At 41.5% G+C, this 17055-nt stretch overlaps 1 protein-coding gene across 4 annotated transcripts in view; it reads left to right on the top strand.

The window, feature by feature from the left end:
- Window positions 1-13191: 13191 nt before the first annotated feature.
- LOC133141788 (atos homolog protein B-like) overlaps window positions 13192-17055 on the top strand; it is a 37127-nt gene continuing 33263 nt past the window's right edge. For 3 of the 4 annotated variants that reach the window (XM_061262523.1, XM_061262525.1, XM_061262520.1), the window contains exon 1: window positions 13192-13314. The gene's annotated coding sequence lies outside the window, so the exon portion shown is untranslated. The remainder of the gene's footprint in view (window positions 13315-17055) is intronic. The other variant, XM_061262522.1, reaches the window with a different exon arrangement.

Genomic DNA, 17055 nt, shown 5'->3' with positions numbered 1-17055 from the left:
TCGGACTCTGATGGTAATCCGAGTGGAGAAAGTTTTCATGTAACCTCTTAATTTACAAAATACGTTTTTTAATGATCGTTTATATCAGAAACACAGTATAGGCGCTATAGTCATATTGTGTTGGCAACTTGGTATTGTCATCGAATATACCGGTGTAGGTTGTAAAATTGAGAAATGAATCTATTGAAATACTGTAAAAATCACACCGATCATATCATATCAGCGTGAAGGTTATAGCTATGTATCTTTGGTTATTATCACCATACTTTTGAAAGTAAAGAAAATCGTTTTAGTTTGTATTCGTCCTTTTTAAAGTGAATGCGTGTTGTACTTTTAATGTGAATATTAATGTGAATATTCTGTTGTTTATAGAATAGACTATTCAAGTTACGGTTTCACAGGTTATGTATAAACCCAGTGTATTATTATTTATTTATGTATTTATTTATTGTTTTCTTTTTATTTATTTTTGTTTACTTGCTCACTTGTTTTGTTTTTACATGGGAAGAGTGGCTTTAAGTCGGAAGTATTTATGAATACCTCTATTAGCCTACACTCCCAATGGTTTGGTTTAGGCTACTCCATCTACACGTATAACAACAGTGCATAAATACTGAAACTCCAACCTGTGTTCCTCAAAGTCTGATCGAGTCTAGATAAATTGATAGTTTTCGATGTACCACACACTGTTCAAATGCAATTGGCCTGTGTTATGCCAAGAAAAGTGCTCCGAGAGGCAGGAGGCAATGGGTGCAATACAATTAAATTAAACTGCACATTTGAGTAAGGTGTCTGTTTTATACATGCCGCTCACTGAGTCGTGTAACCTTTTAGAATATTTGGTGGAAATTAATGAACTCGTTGAATAGGCTAAAAAGTGCAGTTGGCACTTTCCATAAAATGCATGCCCACGGCCCAACTGAACGGCTTGCGGTTGGCCTCACAGATGGGCTATTATATTGGCAGGAAAGAGCCTGATACAATCAGAAGGTTGTAGCTAGGTGTGAGTCCAACATGGTATCTTCCAGAAAGTTACCCGAATGGACATAAACGCTTATGCAAATAGACAGAGAAGCAATGCAAATCACCCAGACTCAACTCCATCCATCCATCCATTATCTGAACCTGCTTATCCTGAACAGGGTCGCAGGAGGGCTGGAGCCTATCCCAGCATACATTGGGCGAAAGGCAGGAATACACCCTGGACAGGTCGCCAGTCCATCACAGGGCATACACACCATTCACTCACACACTCATACCCACGGGCAATTTAGACTCTCCAATCAGCCTAACCTGCATGTCTTTGGACTGTGGGAGGAAACCGGAGTACCCGGAGGAAACCCACGCAGACACGGGGAGAACATGCAAACTCCGCACAGAGAGGCCCCGGAACCCAGGACCTCCTTGCTGTGAGGCGGCGGTGCTACCCACTGCACCATCCGTGCCACCGTCAGACTCAACTCTAAGTGGCTTTTTCTGAGCATCATGAACCTCTTCAGAATATTGACATGAATAACGACATATGCGCTATATTACGCTATAATAATAGCTAATAATAATCATCATCATAATAATAATCCTAATAATCCTAATATAATCATAATAATAAATAATCGAAGCATTCAGCTGTCGTTAATGACGGCATTGCACTACTTTATTTCATTTACAGTTTCGTATGCTCGTACACTCAGATGTTTCTTATTATGACACTATATTATAGAGTCTATGGGATGGTTTTGTGAATGTAAAAAAAACGTATGTGCAACTAAAACTGGAGGCCCACCCTTGTGGATATCAGTCGAAAGGCCCTCATTCTAAACCAACTGCTCTAACCACTGCACCATTTTTGCTGTGCACTCGTAAACTCAGAGTTTCTGGGTGTTGATAAACGCACTTGATAATGCTTTCTATATGAGCACTGTATGGTGATTTTTTCATTTAGGCTGATTGCTTCATATATCTTTGATGTTAGCCTATATTCATTTTTAGCTTCATACTTGAATGATTAAATCTGTTCTGATCTTCCCGAGCAAGTGTGCAATGAACATGTCAACAATACTTATTAAAATCAAGGCATGTGAAGGCTAATCTGAGATATACCAATGGGTTAATCTATCACATTGATTTTCTTTTGTTTTCAATGATAACAACCGTAGACAGGGAGATAATCACCTTAGAATATGGCATCATCATGTTCATTGGCGCACCAGTACTTTGCCGATACATAAATATACATAAATATTCGGCCTATATGAAGGTGTTTATCACAATCTGCAAAATATTATTTATCCTGAAAGAAACAGCTGGGGTGCGAAAATAAACGTTGTGTTGCAGAATCTATGAGGTGAGGACCTCTAGTGGTTGTTTAGAGTATTGCGGCGCTGGTATGCACAGGTCGGGGGCTTAAGGATGCTCGGTCGGCCTGTCGCAATTCAACTGTTGCGTATTTTCACTTTTCATAGGGCGTAGGCCTACGTACAACGTGGACTGCTCCATTCGCCATGAAAGTGCAAGAAAGTGAAATTGCACATTTTGATTATTACATTTAGATAAGGCTACAGTAAATATTACTACTTTAGTATCAAATATCAGACTTCTCTTGCACTGCAATAGCTATTGCACACAGGCCTAACGAAAGGTATACATGAAAGAAAGAAAGGAATAAACGCAGACCGTAGTTTAATATACGGCGTTGGAGGCTATGGTCATATATTAAAGGAAAATAATGAACACTGCACCCTTAAACTCAATATATTCAGTATTACTTATCACCAGCGTTTCAACCCTCACGTTTGCACTGATGAAGAAAGACAGGTCGAAACATTAGTGAGAGGTGATACAATACTGAATATATGTAACTTAAGTGTCTGGTGTTCATTCTTTTCTTTTAATAAATACGCCTTTTATCAATGTTGATGAGGCAAAGTTTGGTTCTGTGTAACACTAATTTGTCATGGAGTGCGTTGCTTGGTAGTTATTGTACTGGGGTGGACGGAATGCTAGGAATGCGAATTTGGGAATGGGAATGGTCCTCTACAGCACAGTCTGAATATACTGTTCCTGCCTTCCTCAAAAAGTGCAAACCCCAAGTTCTGGCCCTCTTGGTTGGCTCAGTTGCACCAGAGAAGATCATTTGAGTACAGAAAAGTACCCCCTTTCCGATGTCCCTCTTGTCTAACTCCAAAAAAATTAGCACTTACGATGACTGTATTTTTTGTTTAGAACAGCACTAACTTGTGGAAGAACCTATGTACTTGTAAATCGCTTTGGATTAAAAGCGTATGCCAAATGACAGAAATGTAAAATGTAAAAGTATTTGAATGCATACTCGTGTATGCTCTCATCATATGTGTCACTTAATGCGTGATTCAATCTGCAAAGCTAGGCTGGTAATTTCCGGGAAAAGGTGAAAATGGAACCCTTTTAAAGCAATTCTAAACTAGTGTGCTCCGGGGCAAGCGAATCAATGGCAGAAATTGAGATGTCTTCACGGAAGCCGTTTTCTCTCGTTGTTCTGGAACAGCTCAGAGAATGAGGCTAACAATGTCTTCAGTGTGCTCTGAAACTCTGTGAGGAGGGAACCACATAACATTGAGCATGTGCCAAAACTTACCAGAAAAATGCACTTCTGTGGGCAATTTGCTGTATCTGCTGCCCCACCGTACATCTTCAGTGCCCTCCACTTGGGAAAAAAGCAGTGAACGAAGCAGCAAAGAAAATGGTAAATTTAGGATCTTTCTCAATTGATTCCTTTTTTAAAACAGACCAAGGTCAAATACGTACTGCAATTGCTTTGTTTTCAAATACTGTTCTATGCTTAACCGAACGTGTCTGGTGTGTTGGAACCTATACAATACTCAAAAAAAAAACCCTGGTTCTGCTCCTCTGGGTTGGCTCAGTTATGCCAGGCAAGATAATTGGAGCACAGAGAATGATTTGAATCTAAAACAATTATGTAATTGACCCAAGTCTGTTTCAAAATCATTTGATTGTTCATGTGTTTTAAAAGGATAAGGCCTTGATTTCTCAACACGATGGAGAAATGCACTATGGCATTTGAGTTGACTGATCTGTGTGGGGTTTCATGGCATCTGATTAACATTTATCTATTTAGAGCTGAGCTGAGTGCTGTGGTTTCAAATCAAGTCAGTGACTGTTACAACCAAGAAGACCAGTCAACTGTCTTTTCAACAATTACTGAGTTTGGAGCCAAAAGGGTCAGCAATCCCTGAATGTATTGTTGAATTGTGTTTATAGTACAAATATTTGAAACACAACAGAAAAAGTAACCGTTTTGAATGAAATGAGAGACGTTGCTAATCTTCCATTCTCTGTCATTTTAGTTGATTTTGAGGTTCCTTATAAGAAGAACAACTTCAATCCCTTGACCTCATCACAAATGTTAGACCTACGAGATGCCTCCATGTTCTTAGCGTATAAATTCTGTTTATTTACCTGAGAAGGTGAAACATTCAAACCCTATGCACATTCTGAAAATTAATGTTGGGGTTTGACCAAGTGCAATGTTCAGTGGAGGTTGACGTCTATACTATAATACAGAGCTGGGAACTACTCTTAACCAAATCATCCTGCAGCTAGGAGCCAGAGAAGCTCTTAGCTGCTCTCTGTGTAGGACCTTCACTGGTCCACACAGGGCAGCAGACTACAAAAGCAAAGCCTTGCAATTACCCAGAATTCCCCAGGGCAGAATGTGTGTGATCCATTGATTTTCTGTTTCGGAGCTGTTGAGACGGCTCAATCATAGTGAGAATGACGAGGGTTTTAGCTCTGGAACAAAGAAACAAAAGAAATTGCGGTAAAAAAGCGGTATTGGGAGCAGGATGTTGGAGGTGTTGATTTAGGATGTTGATTTATCTGGCATTTGTACAATTTGCACTACTTGTGACACCATATCCATTATCTTATTTTTCTTTTTCATTAATCACTTTGAGATTTACTTTAAAATAAACTTCCCTGAATTTCAAAAAAGAAAGAGAATTTGTGCAGGAATCAAGAATCTTTAAACGGAATCACTTTTTGTTCAATAAGAACATTTGCGGGACATGTACAAGACTTGGTGTTGATTGTAACAGTGCTGTATAACCATTTCCCCCAAGTAGGCTCATGTTTTGTTGATGTAGTGAAAGATGGAGAGTGTGAGAGAGACATGCGGTTTAACCTTTTACAGTGTGTGAGATCACAATGCGAATGTTGTTAACTGAACATGTGACATGCACAACATATTTTGTCGTTTTAGAAACTAATCGAAAGAGGAGAATGTAAGCTTTCCAAGGATGCCAAAGTCATCTCTCTACTCTAGATACCAAACAATACACAACTCCGGTATTACTTTCACCATGACATCTTGAGTTTAAAATCTTAAAAACTGTGTTTTTACTCTGAAGATACTCATGCAGATAATGAAAGCCAAGATATTGTTCTACAAAATGAAGATTAATGCCTAAAACTTTACATTTTTACATCAACATCCATTTATTTAAAACTGGCGGCAGTGACCTACAAGGTAGAATTGGTCAGAATTGGTAGAATGCTGGTGTAACAATCAGGTAATTGTAATGCAGGTAATTGCAAGCAATGGAGTTGTAGAACACTGACTCGAGAAAACATTCCCTAAAAGCGACTCTTCGAAAGGGTTAAGGGTTTGGGCCTGTAACTAGTCATTAGTAGCCTGTAACTTGACTCAGCCGCTGACATCCTATTACAAAACTGTTGAAATCCAGAGATGTTGAGCCATGATTGAGTAATGAAGGAGCAGCTATCTGCACCAGCCACACAGACACGCCGTGGTACAGAACTAGTGTATTTCCCTGGTGCTTTGGGCTTGAAATGAATGCATCTCAATGGAACGGGGTCCTCAACAACTTGATGAACTGTGCAGTCATCCTCAGTCAGGTCTGCTTTGGTCTGTGAAAGTCTGTCACTGTTGTCTTTAGCATCTATGGAGGAAGGAGTGCAGTTTACATTACATTACATTACATTACATTACATTAAGGCTGTTGAAAAACATGAATCCCTGCGGACATGTCAGATATTTCACCGTCTCCGTGTCGTGACCTGAGACTTTTGCGGATTTTAATGTGAAATGCTTCGGTCCAAATATCTCAACGTTTCTTTCTGTGTTGATGTAATCGTTGAGGTGTTACCAGCTGGTTAACTTCCGTTTACATGTATATATATCGTCCTCTAGTGGACAACTGCGGAATATAGATTCCCCAAGATCGGTTTTTCTTTTTAAAGCAAATACAAATCATCGTAAGGAAAACTTACTGTTTGTGTTGCTTAGTACGTTTCAGAGATACAATATCTCTCCCAACCCACAGCTGGCTAGGATGTGCAGCTCAGAGGCCACAGCAGCATTGGCTGAAGGTCGTTGAGTTGTTCTGGGCTGGGCTCAGCCAGGCGTGCACAGGCGTGTGTTCTGTCTTCTGCCTGCGGTTTGGCTGGAGCTCCTGTTGTTGTTGGAGTCCTTATTTGAGGGTATCTGTGAGCTTCACAGCAGTATAAGTCCCTGCCCACCCTTCATTAAAACCATCATTAAAACATCACCACTGTCAGGACACAGAGGTCAGGCTCGCTTCACGAAGACCAGGAGAGGTTTGGTGATGTTAAGTATTATATTAATAAGGCCCCACAACCCTGCCTATCTATTTTTAATCCCTGAACACCTCCACCCCACAAATATTTTGTCATTACAAGCACAGTGTAGTGACACAGTGCACTGGGATCAGCGACTATGAAAACAAACTTGCCAAACGGAATTTGTGAGGCAGAAGCATGGAGCTTGCATTGCGCTTGCTTGTAAATTAAAGTTAAAGACAAATGCTGATTGAATGCCAGCCTCTAGGGTGGCCAAGGAGGGCCACGTATGCTCCTGCTTTCAAATTCTGCTCTTAATGATTTAATCAGCCTAGTCATTAAAGGGATCCGCCAATTCTGCTAAACGTCCAACTAAGCTTGAATGCCAGCTAATGACCTTTTTCTTTTTTATCAATGTATGAATTTTAAAAATGTTATCTAATCTATAAGGGAACCATCATTCGTGGTGATTTGCTAATTGAGCCAGGAGCCAGAGAAAAGCACCAGCCCTCCAGGAACAGAACTGACCACCCCTGCTTTACCAGTATGGAAATGGTGTGGAATGTTGCGGTGCTGCTCTACAGCCTGGACCTTAACGTTACACACTGCAGTAGTAACCCTGATGAAGGACCAGTCAGGTCAAAAACAAAGTTATTATTTTCCAGGTGTGGCCTGTCAGAAACACTGACATTAAGGAAAAGGGTAACCCAAGTATCATCACCTATCATTGAAAAAGGCTCACCGACATGTTGACTCACCCTCTACCTGTGTTCATAGTCCTTAAGTTCGAGTTTCTAAATATACAGTTGACAGCCTGACACTGTAACATTGTATACCTGTACAATAATGCAAGCTCATTGCTTGAAAATTGGTTCTAATTGCCACAGTCAATGGCGTTTCAACATCAGCGCGTTCACAGGGAAGGGGAAGGGATAAATAGTGTTTCGGTTTGAGAGGGTGTTTGTTGTTGCTGCAATTGCTCTCTTGACCTTAGACCGAAATTACCTAAATACCTTTAAGAGCTGGAATTATCAATGGTTTATTTGCTGGTATTTTTACCTTAATATCCATCCATCCATCCATTATCTGAACCCGCTTATCCTAATCAGGGTCGCAGGGGGGCTGGAGCCTATCCCAGCATACATTGGGCGAAAGGCAGGAATACACCCTGGACAGGTCGCCAGTCCATCGCAGGGCACACACACCATTCACTCACACACTCATACCTACGGGCTATTTAGACTCTCCAATCAGCCTAACCTGCATGTCTTTGGACTGTGGGAGGAAACTGGAGTACCCGGAGGAAACCCACGCAGACACGGGGAGAACATGCAAACTCCGCACAGAGAGGCCCTAGCCAACAGGGATTCGAACCCAGGACCTCCTTGCTGTGAGGCGGCAGTGCTACCCACTGCACCATCCGTGCCGCCTACCTTAGTATTATAATACCAAATTCTTATCAATATATTCGCATTTGTGGGGCAGCCTGTAGCGTAGTGGTTAAGGTAAATGACTGGGACATGCAAGGTTGGTGGTTCTAATCCCGGTGTAGCCACAATAAAATCCACACAGATGTTGGGCCCTTGAGCAAGGCCCTGAACCCTGCATTGCTCCAGGGGAGGATTGTCTCCTGCTTAGTCTAATCAACCGTACGTCGCTCTTATCCAGAGCGTCTGCCAAGTGTCAATAATGTATTGTAATGTAATGGATGAAAAAAACATAATTCATTACCAATGTCTGAAGGCTGTCATTAACATGATGAAAGCCCAAGAGCCCAATTAATAAATTAATAATATTCTGTCTGTGCCTATATTATTTCCTATTCACCATCTTCATCTTGAAGTCGCGTACACTTTGGAAGTCAATAAGGATAAAAATATATTTTAATCCAACTTCATGCGCATTTTAATCAATGTACAGTCCTGTTTCTTATATATTGAATTTGCAGAAAAATTCTTGCAGCTGGACAGCAAGCTGCTAAACCCTGTTCCTCCCAACATCTATCCAGCAAGCACCAAGCGCCAAATGACAAAAACAGCCCTCCAAAAAATCCAAGTAAACAACAAAACGTGCTAAAGTAGCTGCCAATGTTCTGCTGGAGATTTAAGGGACGGTCGGCTGAGTAGCACGTGACTCTCTCTCCCTCCCCTTCCTGGCCTGGAGTTTGCCTTTTTTACAGGGACTGCCCTCTTGCTACTTCATTGGATGCGCGCTGCATGCCAAAACACGCTAAGTGTACAGTACACATTGCTCTTGCCATGTCCTAGCAATAGCCCCAGCAAAAACCTGTTGGCGTGAACGTAGCCAGCGAACGAGGGTAAGCGTTTTCAGCTCTTCTCGCTTCTCCGCTAGCTGGCAGTCGTCCGTCTTCCAGGAGCGGTCAGGCGAAGTTCATTTGGCAGCGCAGACTGATCTCAATCTCAGCCAAACGCAAGCAAACAGTGGCTAGATCCAAGCCTAAAATAAAACCAGCTGGAATTTCTTATTTTTGATTGACAAGTTATAAAAATATCAACTATTTAGCTGTTACGGTTTCCCTCTACTTGACATCTGTGGACATGCCCATAAACACGGCATGGATAATTAAATTACCGATTTGTATAAAGCAATTCAACCACATAAGTGCTTTTGACCAGGACACTATAGTAAGTAAACACACTTTTTCCTGAGGTAAAGATGGATGAATAGATAAAGAATTGGTATTATTTATCTAGCTGGCAGAAAAGCAGGTACAACTATCCAAAAAAGTTGATTGCTAAACCATTATGTTTATACTGTCTAGAGGAAACATAGGGAAGGGGAATTGAAGGACTGCTGCCAGAATCTCTCTCTGCCAGAGGGACAAATTCATTGCAGGAGTGTGTCTAATTGGATGGATCATCTGGTTAGGGAGAAGCTAAGGAGAGCTGGTTTGTCTCGGTTGCTTTCAGAAAACTTTGTGTGAAATAACGTCATGTTCGTTCATCAGGTGCAAATGGGGAAGGATTTTCCTCAATGTTTATCATCCCAGTGACATATCTCTGTGACTCATGGTAAAATTGATTAATAAATAAAGGTATTTATCCGCTATTTATGCAGATACATTTCAGGGGGAGAAATATGTACAAATGCAATACAAATGTAAAGCTGGATATTTACTAAAGCAAAATATGAACTGCCTATTAACTATTAACTTCTTTGCTCAATGTTACAGCTGCAGTGCCCAGCCTTAGATTGAAGCCTACAGCATTAGTTATCAGCTCAGGCCCATTATACTATGTGCCACTGAGGCATTCGATGGCTTTCAGTGTTATGATTTTATCTGGCAGGACAATCAAGATTAAATCTTCTTTACAATGATCCCCTGGCAAGCAGTACAATAGTAACACCGATTATGCTGATAGGTACTATGTGTTGGCAGCAAAACACACCCTACCAATGTCAATGCTTCTCTTTAATTTTCGATTTTGTTTCAAATGCATTGCACTGCAATATCTCTGAGCTCTAAACACCAACCCTGTAATACCCATGGAACTGAACTGAAACACCACCACTCCAATACTACAATGGTGGAGAAATGATCAGTCCTGGACAGTGAGCTACTAGGAGGCAGTGCTCAAGAGTGGTCGTGACAATAACCCCTCTTGAGCACTTGGATAAGGAAGTAGATGTTTGTGACAGTAGGCTGCAATCTGACTGTTCTCCCAGGTTTTCAGCCAGCATTTGAGTTGGCTTGGGCCACTGTCTCCAATTGGAGCCCCACCTACATTATTATTGCTGGATTTTGGGCTTATTTGATATTTAAATTTTAACCGTAAATTTATGAGCCTGACAAGTAAGACAAGCAAGACACTGGACCTAATTTTACTTGTTTTTGAAAACCTCGCTCGATTATCGAGTGTGGCGGTATGAGTTCAGATCTCTCGCTGTGACCTGCGAGCGCACAGAAATCTATCGCTGTTACAGACGCAATTAATGGAATCAACTTCTAATGGACTGCGTTTAATTAAATTGGCTTGCTTCATAACCTCGTAATCAGGAAAAAGACATAATGAAACCCAAACCGATAATCAAAATTCATGAAAATCCCTGCCGTAATTGAAAGGATATGAAATGAAGTGTAAGAAATTACTGTACAGTGGTGCTACAGCATTAGGCAATCAAATGAAGAAGAAAGAGGCTGGAGGGTGGTGCTTGCTTTAAACATGCAATTATAGAAAAAAACAAAACAAGTAACATAGGTTCAAAGTTTTCATCAATGCAAATGCAAGGTTCCCTCTACTTGTCCTCTTATGTCTGGCTTCATGTCCTTGTACTGCCATTAGAAATAACAGAATTGCAGGGACAGAACAGAGAATCCTCTGGGTTGCTCTGTGTGTGTGTGTGTGTGTGTGTGTGTGTGTGTGTGTGTGTGTAACTTATAAGATGGAATGTATGCTACAACATTCCAGCATACTGCAGTGTCTTGTCAGCTGAATGTGTTGTATCTGCCGGAAATCTCTCTGGGAAATATACCTGTTGCATTCTTATTTTGTGGGTTCAGTAAATACACAGTGATAGAAGAGAGGCATACTTCACTGAAACTTCTTCAGGTTAACATTTCAACTTTCTCAGAGACTCCCACTGAATTTTCTAGCAGTCTAGGGGGACTAAAAGCCAGATTTGATGATCCCTGTCATATATGAATCCCACCATGCACACAGGGGTTTGCTTCCCCTTCATGACTCCTCTCCTGTGATGCCATCTTTATCTGTAACCCCCTCTGCTTCCCCCCTGTCTGAATAAAGTTAAAAATACATAAGGCAGGCAGATGGCCTGCACTCCCCTAAACGGAAACTGGTGGCAGATGTCTCTCCTGAACTGTTTTCTAAAATTATATTTGCCTTCACTAAAATGTATAATTTAGCAGCAGTGCACTCCATATCCGTTTGTACTGAAAACAAAGGAAATGTGTTTCTAAATTGATTTCATGCCAGTAAGGTGATCTGAAAACGTAATGTAAAATAAACTGCTCTGGAGAAGATTTTTAGTATTTTAGTCATAGGCATCCAGGTATGCGCTGGGTTTTGTTACAAATTCATTTTATTACTTACTGTAGCTGAGGATTTGTACAGGAGGATTTGCCAGAATACTAAAGTGGACTTGACTTGACTTGCCATTTACAGGTAGTGAACACCTTATTAAAAGGCCTGAAATGAAGGGTGACAAGCACACATAAAGCAGACGTTAACATAGAGGAGTGACTCACGATTTATTAAACATATTATATCCCATACGGTCATTTATAAAAACTCTGTCTGGTCTGGTGTTCTATAATTGTCCCTCTTTTTGGCTGCAAGAGGAGACCTGTGTTGCTCTGAAATGGTGATTGTTGGGGCATGTTTGCTGGGTGCTTCATTGACAAAGACAGCTCATGTTTCCAGATTTGCTGATTTAGTTTCACAAGTAACAGTGCTGCCCAGACCTGTTCCTGGAGATCTACCCTCCTGTAGGTTTTCATTTCAACCCTAATTTGCCACATCTGATTCTACTACATCAATGTATTGATTATTGGCTTAATGAGATCTCTTGCTGTTGAATGATGTGTGCTTTCTTAGAAAATCTACATGACAATATATCTCCATGGGTTGGGCAGCCCTGGTCTAAAGTGATGTCAGCATGAAGACATGGGGAAGACATGATCAGCAAAGATCAGTGGTGTTCAGAAGCTTTCTGTGTACGCCAGGATTGTGATGTCTGTGCTTTAATTTAAACAGGTTAGCAATCAGAATCAGCTTTAATTGCAAAGAAAATATTGAGAGAGAAAAAATTGCGGCAATGTATACCCTGGTGACAGAGTAGATTCATCTAAATGGTGGTGGCCCAGTATTATAATAAACAACGTGGGTTTCCTGTTTTTGTTCACTGCTTCTCACCCTTAATTAATTTATTTTTCCCTAGTTTAAATACACAGTTTCAAGGTACTCACTTAATGAATTCACATTTTCAATAAATATATTTCATATTTTTATAAAACCTCATCAAGCATAAACAAGAAAGGTCTTTTGGAACAAAAAGCATTTTGCATGGATATACTTTTAATTTTCAGGAATTCTGCAATAAATGCAATAGTAATTCTACAGTGAACCTAATGGCAAATCTCAACAGACCCTGTGGCTCTCTACTACCGCATGGAAAGAAACGGGCAGCACTGTCACGTGATGTAGTTTAAGAAACGTAAACAGTCTAAAAACAACAATTTGAATCAAATTGTGTTCATGTTAGTAGTCACCTCTCTCCATATGCTAGGAGAAAGTACGGTAATTCTGTCGTTGAAAGCGTTTAGCTTTCTCTACATTGCATCCTGGTGAAGGCAGCCTTCAATCGCTTTGCCTTTCATTGGGTAGTTGGGGCAAACAAGAAGGATAATGTAGCACGTGTACTAGGCGTGTCCTGGAACACGACGTCAGGAACTGTTACAACTGTAGCCAATAATGTCCCAATTATGCAAATATGTTGCATAATGGGCGTATACAATAGTTTCTTATTGGATAAAATAACATCCAATATCCAATGATATAACACATAGGCGGGTACATTTGTCTTGAGATCCTCATACTCTTATTCCAGGAGACCCCGGAAGCGCTGATTTTAAAGGGATAGTCATTTCGGGGCGGGGGCACGGAGAGAACAGCTGAGCGGAGCCCGTAGAAAGCTGCAGAAGAGACACACAAGAGGACGAAAGGGGCTCTGGGGAAGGTAAGAGCCGAAAATAAAGACAGATGGGAGGAAGGGGTGTTCAGACAGATAAATGGACATTTCACCTCTCTTTTCTCGAAGGAGCTCTCCCGAGATAGCGACCCAAAACATGTAATCCACGTTATGGTCGTTGTATGTTAAGCAAATCTAATGTCCGTGAAATCGTTTACAGAAAAGAGAATTTGCCTCAGTTTCTCTGGAGACGAAGGGAATGTTTGCGATCTTAACCCCCTCGTTACCTGATGGGCTACTTTGCCAATTCCATCTCTACAGAGAACGCGAGAACGACAGTTCCGAACGCGAGAACGACAGTTCCAAACACTCGCTGGTGCCGTTCTTCCTTTGCTGTTTTAGCTAACGATCTAGAGTGGTAACTGTTTTTATACATGATGTTGTTACAGTTTAAATCCAAAAGATCACGCCTCATGTCAACTGCCCATTCGAATGCGATATCCTAAATAAAGACAGTTCATACTACTGCTGGAATGCTTAAATAGCCGACACTTTGGTGTGCCGCAAAAAAGGAAATGTATGTAGACGATTCCAATTAACTTTAGTTTGCATTAGCCCGTCTAGCTTGCCAGCTGCTTTCATGCCTTGTCTTGCACGGTCCTCAGAATTATTTATACATATTTACAATTGGCAGGCAGAAAATTGGCAGCATGCATTCCATTTCCCACAGTTAGAATGACAGCGGATAGTATAGGCTAGCTAAAAGACATCACTGGGCAGTGATGTGAAAGCTCTTGGTAGGGGGCGTTTCTGCTTTGTCCTGGATTGCAGTGTCTTTCTTCTCCCAGTGCATTCCTCGTTGTTTTCGCACATTTTTTATGTTCGTTTCTTTGAGGCTGTCTGTTTTTCCAACGACTGATGAAACTGTAGAAGGATTGCTATTGATCTGGCCTTATCGTTTGTGGGCGCGTTTGAGGTAGGTTACGCTTGAATGGGCACTTTTGATTTTACCTTTTTGTGGCAACGATATATGTGAAGGTTAATGGTGAAGGGAATATTTGGTGGTCAAATTAAACTTATTTAATCATTGTTATCCATAATGGGTTGGTAAAACGTGAATAGGCCTACGTTAATTTCTAACCCATGCGTTGGCAGTAAACGCTCAGAACTAAAGAAATGGCTTTGAGAATTGGGTCGCCTGGATTAAAATGACTGCTGTTTATCATCATGTGGTTCAGCGAACCTGTAGCATTGTAGACGTCTAGCTAAGTCTTTTAACATCTAGCACAGTCGATTACTGTTATCCCAGTACTGAAGGCATCGCACCCTCTCTCTGATGCTTCATCAATGACACCCTTTTTTCCGTACGCAAAAATAAGGCTTTATGCTCATATTAACAAATCTGACATAAATAATTTAATTTGCAACTGCGTGTTTGTGGCAAACATATTTGGCTGTACATTAACCGGCTTTCATAGATTTAAATGAACCGCTTTTCAAGTGGCATATGTTAATAATGCACTATCCACAGCTGTAGTCAGTTTTCACTGACTTTTCCCTGTAATCACTCTCATCTCATCTTGAAACCTATTGTCATGCTGGAGACATTGACCTTTTTTATCAAATTGCTTGGGAGATTGAAACTGATGATGCAGGCTGTTCTTCTGGGCCTACTGTGTTTTTCCCCCCCAGCCAGTAGTCTTTCCTTTGTTTGACATGTTCGTTCCTTCCACATAAATTAGCCAATAATGAAGATTGTGATCTCTAATTGTAATTGTCCTTGCAGACTGATTATTATCAAAAGTTACATTTTTGTCGCATTTAGTCCCTCTGCTTAAATCTGCAGTACTGTAGGTCATACTGCCCATTAGGATTATTAGAACTGTCTGTTTGGTTATTGCATCCGTTACTATTGTATGTTGCTTACCAGCTTGTAAGCTATGCCCTTTTTAACGGCTATCAGCCAATGATGAGATTCCTCATTGATGATAGTGATGCACAGGGTGGTATTGATGCATGTCAGGGATACCTGTAATCTCTCGCACAGTAATGCACCACACAGTGCTGCTTGACAGGGACCTGTAGTCGGGTGTATTGAAGTGAGTCTGAAGACGTGGATTAGGCCTATCTGGAGTGGAGGGCTGCAGACCCAGCCGCCCTGGGTTAAGCGTGGGGGAGGCGCACTGATCCGCAGTCGGCATCGCTTGGTTCCAGAGAAGGGCGGAGAGACAGAGATTACAGACAGACGGGCGGGCATGGGGACACATCACTGACCTCACTGCGCGTGTACATGTATTCCTCCTACGATGGCTGCTTCAACCATTTCTGTCTGATGGACGTTGGGGCTGTCTTTGCCAAAATCCCCTTCAGCATTTGGGAGCTGCCTGTTAATTTTGTAACAAAGCGATCATTCTTCCGGATTTTGATTGGATTACCGAGGAAAATGCCAAGTGCTCCCCGTTTGAAACTTCAAGTTTCTTCAAGCTCTCAAAGCAAGTCTCGCTGATTTTTCTTTTAATAATTGTTTTTTCAGATTGTCCACTTGTGAAGCATCTCTTCTCCTGGCAGATTGATGGCACTTTTTAGGAGAAGGTCTCACTTTTTTTTTTTTGTGTATGTATTATTGTGAAAGAGTTTGGAGTTCCTTGTGATCTCTGCTAATTGGACTGCTTATCTGAGCAAGAGCCAAAGAATGGTGCCAGTCAGTGCTGTGCAATCAAAAGCTCTGTTTTCCAAAAAGTTTTCAAAATGGTCTCTGTCCAAGCATGTCTTAAACTTTTTTTTACCGGTCATTCCGGTAAAAGCTTGCTCACAGGACACTTGCCTATCGTTCTATGACTTGCTGACTCCGTGCGAGTCACAGGGAATCGGTGCACACAGAGGAACTGCAGAACTGAACAGTATGACTCGCCCCAGTTATTCATTCGGATTCCCTTAAGGCTCAGAATGACAGTCTTGGGCGCTCTGCCACTAACAAAAGTGCTATTCTATTCGATTCATGTCACAGAGCAGCGTGTCAGTAAAGAAGACACTGTGAGCTTGCATCACAGTCTGCTGCCAAACCTGTTGCTGCTTCGGCGTCAGGAATTTTGTGCTGATAGACGGATACGGGAGAAAAATGTAACTCGGTGAATATGAGAATTCCTTAGATTTGCAGGCTTGTTCTGCTGATGTCTTCTCCATGGCAAAAGGAATGGCCTGACATGTACCTGGGCTGGACTTGAGTCGTTAGTCGCCATTCAGGTGGTATCTCGGGTCAGCTCGGGCTTGATGAGGTTTTGGCTGTGCTGCACGGCTGCTATCTCCAGGCAGAAGCTGCGAAAGTGGGTTAGGCCCCTTTTTGTTTGTGACCTGAAGGTCGGGGGGGGTGGTGGAGGACACCCCTGGAAACAAACTTGAAGGAGCTTGAGGAATTTGCTGATGAAACCTGACCTGACCAAGCAGGTCCCCGCATTCTCCTCCAGGCCTTGGGAGTATGTACAACAGCAGAGCAGCGAGGTTAGCCGCAAATAATTTGCCAATAGCGGTCAAGTGTTGTTTTGAAAACACTGGGTGAAGGTTTGACGCACTGGGCAGAATGTACCCGAACATTGAGCCTGTCTGTAGAGCATTCCCTTAAACACTATTGATAACTGCAAACAGTTGACTTAAAGCCCATTGCTTATAGGGTTGTTACATTTGAGCTTTTCTTTCTGCTTTTAATTTCACCCAAATAAAATTCCAAAGCCTAATCTAAACATGGCTCTGATTCAGTTTAGTGGCTTCCAATTTTGCAACCATAACCTTTTA

The sequence above is a fragment of the Conger conger genome, chromosome 12 (genome assembly GCF_963514075.1).
Source record: "Conger conger chromosome 12, fConCon1.1, whole genome shotgun sequence".
In the NCBI taxonomy this organism is placed as follows: Eukaryota; Metazoa; Chordata; class Actinopteri; order Anguilliformes; family Congridae; genus Conger; species Conger conger.
The sequence above is the reverse complement of the archived record's forward strand: the minus strand, read 5'-3'. Positions and strand labels throughout refer to the sequence as shown.